Genomic DNA, 7,492 nt, shown 5'->3' with positions numbered 1-7,492 from the left:
GGATGTGAGCTGCCTCTGTAAGGCAGGTCACACCTGATACCATAACATGCCTCCACAGATTTCTGCAGCAGGTGTAGTCGCCCATTTGGTTATCTTACCGGTGCATGCAATGTTGTGAATTGACGTGATTCACGGATGCTGGTTTGAGGGCCCCTCTTTTTGAGGCGAAGGACTGGCCACTTTTCTTTTAGGTGCCCGGCCGTCTTTCTTGTCCCAGTCCGAGCCTGACTGCTATATGACAGCTTTTACGCACTCTCGTGGTCATGCAGGAAGCTGATCAGCAGGCAAACCTTCCCTCCAGCATCCCACCAGAAAATGGAGGCTGGCTCCATCCCTGGATCTATACCGCAAGGGATGCAGGCCATTCTAGTATACATCACATTTCCTTCACTGTTGACAACTTTCTGCGCCGTCTAGCGGTGAAATTCGATCAGCATGACTAACTCCCCTCACCCTCTCTGGTTGTAGACGACTTTTTCTGCAAGGGAAATCACCTTCAGTAAAAATGTTTATGGGTGAAATGAGCTCAGCAGGTGTTCTACTTTTCAACATTGTTGTTTTTTATCCGATTCTGTAGTATTGTGGCAAGTTTTAGATGCAGAATCATTAGCATATGCAGAACAAAATCGAATCTGAAAACTATTATTGGTAGTCTTAAGGAGAGTTTGAATGTAATGATAGCAGTGACAGCATGGAAGCCAATATACATAAATGCAATTGGCCTGGGTTTCTGGTATAAGCCGTGTTGAGGTACACAACGACAGTGCCTTCTTAGCGCAGTAGGCAGCGCGTCAGTCTCATAATCTGAAGGTCGTGAGTTCGAGCCTCACAGAGGGCATTTACTTTTGACTATTCATTAGAATTAACTGCTTCGGGCCTTTTCAACCTTTACTTTTAAATATTATTCTCCTTCGGCTGTTGTGCAGATCCATGAAATCACTGCACATTCTCACTCCAATTCATCCATTCGTAAATCAAGTCATCCATTAATAAATCACATTAATTGCAGTAACAGTGGCCTGGTTTTCGATTAATCTCAAAGGAACGCGGGATTACCAGCTCATGTCATTCAAAGTGCAGGAGAAAGATAGTTTGTGCTCGTGTGTAAAAAAGCATGTGATCCAGGCAACGTATGGTGTCGCACTCAAACCAATATATATGGATCCGGGGGAATCTCATCACGGATTACGTTGAAGGTTGACAGGAGATTTCAAAAAATGAATTCCCAAAATCACACAGGTCTGCCATTTTCTTGATATCCACTCCTGTCAATAAGAATGGTCCAGTGCCTTTGAAAGCCTACCGGTTAGTTATCAAGGCAACCTATAGATTCAAGAAAGCATCCCATTTTGGGTCCGAGAACAAGACAACTGCAGTTGCTTCATCTGAGCTGTACATTGAAACACAACACAAAAACCAAAGTCTAGCATCATCTACTCTCGGGGCATTATGTACTAATGTGCTTTAAATGGGCGGGTACTGGCCAGCCCAGAGTAGCGGCATGTCTTTTATCGGAAAGACTATGGTGTTCCTTACGAGTTTGCCGGTAAGCCGCCAACAGCAAACACAGCTTACTGCTTCCACCGCCCGATATCCCGATATTACCGGGATATTGCAGCTGGCGCAGTCACGGTAAGTGCCCATTGAGAACCACTGAATCACTGGCACCGCTGTTAACGGTGCCAGTGATACAGTGAATTCACTGCCGGCAGGGGCCTGAAAATGAGAAACAGTTCAAATGTTTTTGCCTTGAAAACAGGCAAAGACTTGGATAACTCTCTGCAACTTAATTTTGGGCTTTGAGCTACAAAATAACTAATGTCCCCTCATTACTATTCACTGACGATTACAAAGAGATGTTAAGTGTTCAAATACCACGGTGGTCGCTCTTTTCTGCCTGAGCGGGGTTGTTTACCTTGCTTGTCACACAGCCATCCTCAGATCACCGCCGAGATATGAGAGAAGAGAGGCACTGCATTTTATTGCCGGCCCATACAAACCCAGAGATTTCTTGCTCTTCCCCAGGTACTCGGAGAAGAGCATGAAAACCCAGAGACCCTGGGACAATCCCCAAGGTTTGATAGGTCTCGGTGGGGCACATAACACGCCAAATGGGATTGTGGATGCTTGGGAGTTCGGAAGGGCAAGGACAGTGTCCTGTGAAACCATTTTGTGAAGTTGTCCACCCTAACAACGAGGGTTTTGCCATTCGACCAACAGCACACGGCAAATAGGTGCCCATGTCCCACCTCGTTTTGGGCTGCTGCATCAGATGCAGCCTGGAGCGGTGAGGGACATGGACACCAGACAGTGTTGCATGCTCTGACTTCAGCTCCAGTCCTGCGCGCATTTACTAGTCTGAACTTCTGAAAGAAGTCAGGTCATTTCTTTCCGGGGTCAGAGTGTACGACTCCAGAAAGAAATGATTTGACTAATTTCTGAAATCGGACTAGTGAATGCGCTCAGGGACTTAAGAAAGTAAAGTTCTAGCTGCAGCGCACACGCCGTTGTTTATCAAATGGCGCGGCGGAAACGATTGCATGTCAGTTTAGTCTGGATTTTCCAAGCTGTGTTTGGGGGACATGTTGCAGGACTTTTTTGTGGCTCGCTCCCCCACTCTTGCAATGCTGTATACTCCCCTGGGGTCAGGAGTGGCAGGGAGCGGTGTGTGGGGGTCATCTCCAAAGAATAAATGACACACCTGAAAGTTATTTGCATGGCCAGTCACTGACAGATTCCGACCTGCATTCCAGAACACCTAATTTTCCAGAAGCGCTCCTCTGAATTTGAAATGTGCAAGTCCCCAGTTTGAAACCAGATAAGAGTGCCCAATGGGTTAATGGACTGACTTCAGACCTCTCTGTATAACCTGCAGGCCACACATCCAGTTCTGGTGAGACTCCGATGCATGTTTGCTTGATAGGCTGGGAACTTTAGTCATCTCGCCTGGTCTCGAGAAGTTGCCCTGTTTGATTCGCAGCACAGAAAACTTATCAGCACTGACATTAAGCTTCACATATTTTCCTCATGTCAGTCGGGTGCAGAGAGACACGTTTGTATGCTGTGGGTTACCGAGGTAAGAGTGCACAAAACATAGGCACAATTGATAGTGGGCTTGCAGGCACTTGGAGGGGCACTAGGCGTTGGGTGACCATGCATGGCTCCACTTGTAACACACTTTTCAAAACTGTCCATCAGCCACCAAAATGCAACCTCCCCCCAAACAAAAGTTGAGAGTTGCTCAAACCCTGTATTTATACCTCAGGGGATTCAGGGCACTGTAGTTTGCATCTCATTTCCTTCACTGCTGTCAGGGGCGGACTGCCCTATCGGACGTTCTGCCACCGGCAGAATGCAATTCGGACTCGGGATGGCCTGGGGCCAGTTTTACAAGCCACCCTGGGGCCAGTTTGGAATATAAGATTATTTTTGCGATTGAGTAACTTAAGTTACTTTAGGCAAGGTAATGTTACATATTGCTCTGAGTTACTCGCCGCCGCACAGCTGATGGAATGCAGAAGGCATCCATCAAAGAAGGTTAACACTTAGTAAGTGTTAACTTTGCTTTGATGAATGCACACAATAGCTGAGGCCGTGATGGGCAGTGTGTGTCCCCAGCCATCTGCCGGTGTGGTGCCAGGTTAAACACCAAATTGTAACAAATTGTCCTGGGGGTTGGGAGGGAGAGAGCTGAGAGCTCGCCTTCTGATATGGGCGGTTCCTGTCCTGTGTTGTGTGCATGTTTGTTTTGGGTTAGGGTGGTGCGCGGGGTGACCTGCCTAGTGTATAGTCCTCCTCGCTGTGAGCGTCGGGGCAGCGACCAGGCAACTGCCAGGGGCCTGCTGCTGCAATGTGGCTTGGGCTGGCTTGGCAGTCAATCACGTGAGCGGACCGCATGTGCATGGTGTATTGTGCTGCTGGGTCTGGGTGCGGTCGGTCACTCACCACGACAGCCCCCCGCACATTTGGTAAACAAGGAAGGAATTTTTGACATGGAGTAGCAGCCTGCAGGCCTCTGGCCCTCTGGCTATTGCAAAGCAAAGCACATGCAACTTGCAAGTGTAACAACAGCGACAAGGCCTCTATCCGGAGCTACAGCAGGCCAACAGAAGGCTCCGCCTAGCTCAACCCAGCTCTGCAACCCAGCCGAGGTGGACAGCAGAAGACATTATTTGTGCATGCACGTGGGCCGACGTGATCACAAATAGTAAGTAAAGATAAAAACATAAAATAAAGGGGCCAGTGCCCGGCCAGGTCATCTACCCTTTATAGCTTTTTTTACTCTGGAGGACTGGACTGGGCTTGTAGACCGTCTGCAAGCCCAGTACTCGAGGCCCATCCACTCCATGCAAAGACCCCTGCTGTTAAGCAACTTAAATTAACTAGTGATTGCCCTGAAGCTGCTGCCGTCTGAAACCTCTTTAAAATGAATAGAAAGGACCCGGCTACTTCTTGAAAAGGATAGATGTGCTGAAGGTCAAAAGGAGAAAGAAAGCAGAGCAGCCATCCATGCCATAGACCCGTTGAAGCATTGCTTCATTTAGAAGTCACTGTAGGCATGCCGCTAAGAGCACACCGTTTATTTTGCAGTTTTGCTTGCTTTGTACTTTTATTCTCTTGTTACTAGTATTCCTAGTGCTACCAGTAAATCTAAAAATATATGTATTTGTTAAAAATGAACCTTTATTAAGTTAACTGAATGAACAAGAAAATAATTCCCAGCACCAGATAGCAGAGTGTGTATAACTGAAATGACATACCCAGCGGGTAAACTGCCCAATGTACACATACTTCAATGGAACATGACATCATGAAAACATCCTTTTTGACAGAGTGAAATGTCCCAGTAACAATCTATATATCTTAAAGAAATATGTGCCCTAAGATCCCATTCCCTTATCTTTTACATTTCTAACAGTGAATACGCTAAAGTGTACGCATGGCAGAGTTCAATGATTTGTTTGATCTAACACAACTGTCTGTTCCATTCTGTATAGTTCAGGAAATCATGCTCCGAGTTTAGTTTCTTTTTCAAACAATTAAGTTCCATTGTGCGGCTGGCCCTGCCCATTTCTGTAACTCTCTCTCTGTAGGATCGTGCAGTACATGGAAGTGCGTGTAAACGGACTACATGCCTCCACACATTCTGCGTGTTTTATGTTCATTTAAATCGGCCGAGACGAGGTCCATGACTGCAGAGATGTTTTGGAGAGACTAACCCACCCTGTGCTGGTATCAATTTGCGACGCACATACACACTGCATATGCATACAAATATTTTTTTTATTTCTAAACTTCCCTTTTACCTGCAGTGATCTTCTTTATGGTTGGTGCAGGTCAGCAACACAGCACGCTCCACCTGATGACTGATATCTTGAAATATGCACCAAAAGTAGTTGCTTTATGTCACTAATCAAATTTTTTCAACATCGCTTTCATGGACAACGAGCAGATGAGGCATTCCAGCAATTATTAATCTGCTGATGCATCAGGTCCGGTTCTCTGGGGAGAGTACCTTGTGGTTAGCCTGGGGCAGGTAGACAGATTGGAGAATGGTGGTTCAATGTGTATGCTTCTGATGAAAAAATAAGTTGAATTAGTGCTTGGAAATGCAGGGCAAAAGATTAGATCTGTTCAGTTTTAGGTCTCTTGAAACGTGGCTCGTTCATTCAACGCCGAGCACACTCCACACAGTTTTGACCTAGCACAGCCAGTTTGATGCACCCTTCTTCCACCACTACTGCTGTAAGGGCCAGCCGTGTGCTGGAGGATCTGAGAGTTGATGGCAATGGGAACTTTGCAGGCATAGAGTCCCTGTCTATTGCCGCTCAGCATGTGAGTGCGCTTTACGTGGAAATGCCCCAGAAACTGCAGGCACATGCAGTTCACTGCAAATTTTGCTCAGTCTTGTGAACGAGACTGTAAATATGGAGCCAGAAAGTGCATTAATGTATTATCCTAATTATGTGCCTTTTTTAAGTGGACTCGCTTAACAGAGCAAAGCACAGAAGCATCATTGAGACACAAAGTTTACATATTTACTCTGCTGCTCTTATGATGCAGCTATCTGTGTGCCAGCAACAGAGCTTCACCAACCAAAAAGCACCTGTTTAAAAGAAAAACCCTCTTCAAGGTTCATGAATTCCCACCTGAATTCCTTTATGCGCTACAGAGTGCCTTGACCAATGGATAGATGAATGGATGGATGGACGGCATAGGTTGGTGTATATAGTAATGGATCCATGGATGGATGGATGGGCAGGAGGAAGTTGGGCCAGCTGGAATTTTGTGACAATGAATCTCCATATCAGTGTTTATTGCACAACTTATTTTGTTGCATGTGTTAAATCACTGAAAGTACAGTGTGTTTATATAGATTTTTCAGGTTGCCATTATCTCACCTTCTGGGACGTATAGCTTACTATTCAGGATGTGAAAATTAAAGCCACAAAATATTCTTTTGGCTTAACATGTTGCTATACGGATTTACATGTTGTCATGTGGCTCGATTATGCCATTTCTGTTTTTTGTAAGTAAACTCTATAAGACATTATTACTGAAGGCCTTGAAATCCAAACTATTTGTACCCAGTCAAGCTTGGAAGGTATGTGATCAAATTTGAAGAGTGGCGCTTAGCGTTCAGCCAAAGTTTGTGATCCTCCTAGTCCATTCCACCCACCCCCCTCCAACAGCTGTTTGGCCATCCCACTCCCTCCTTTTTGGATGCAGCCAGAGTACCACTAGTTTCGTATTTCCACTTCCACCACTGCACACATCACAGTCCCCAGAATTGTACAGCACATGCATTAATCCACTCCTTTTCATGCATAGCCTGTTCTTGCAGGGGTGAGTTGTCGGATTGGCTTGGGGTCCGCGGTGGCACCAATGGAGAGTGGTAGATTGAGGCAGCGTGGGCCAGCCCAGGTACTCGCATTCACAACGTGGGGTGTATCTGTGATTCTTCTGTAATGCCGGGTGATGCCTGTGCGACACACAACCTAATTCAACAGATTCCTGCGGCAGGTGTGTTCACCCACTGGATTATCATACCGGTGCGTGGCCTCGAGCATAACGTGTTCTTGCAGGAGCTATGCCCTGCAAGTTCAGAGAGTTGTGGTATCGCCAGCGGTAACAGGTGGCCCCAACAAAGTGTGGGAGTTGTTGGCAGTGTGTGCCAGGTACTCAAGACCAGCTTACAGGATGTGAGCTGCCTCTGTAAGGCAGGTCACACCTGATACCATAACATGCCTCCACAGATTTCTGCAGCAGGTGTAGTCGCCCATTTGGTTATCTTACCGGTGCATGCAATGTTGTGAATTGACGTGATTCACGGATGCTGGTTTGAGGGCCCCTCTTTTTGAGGCGAAGGACTGGCCACTTTTCTTTTAGGTGCCCGGCCGTCTTTCTTGTCCCAGTCCGAGCCTGACTGCTATATGACAGCTTTTACGCACTCTCGTGGTCATGCAGGAAGCTGATCAGCAGGCAAACCTTC

At 46.6% G+C, this 7,492-nt stretch overlaps 1 non-coding gene across 1 annotated transcript; it reads left to right on the top strand.

The window, feature by feature from the left end:
* Window positions 1-765: 765 nt before the first annotated feature.
* TRNAM-CAU (transfer RNA methionine (anticodon CAU)) lies at window positions 766-838 on the top strand. The gene has a single exon. It is a non-coding gene; the product is annotated as a tRNA-Met (tRNA).
* Window positions 839-7,492: the final 6,654 nt, after the last annotated feature.

Source organism: Ambystoma mexicanum, assembly GCF_040938575.1.
Source record: "Ambystoma mexicanum isolate Mex_15411 chromosome 12 unlocalized genomic scaffold, UKY_AmexF1_1 Mex_chr12_unloc.2, whole genome shotgun sequence".
NCBI classification, from domain to species: Eukaryota; Metazoa; Chordata; class Amphibia; order Caudata; family Ambystomatidae; genus Ambystoma; species Ambystoma mexicanum.
Note: the sequence above shows the minus strand (reverse complement) of the source record. Positions and strands in the feature narration are given on the sequence as shown.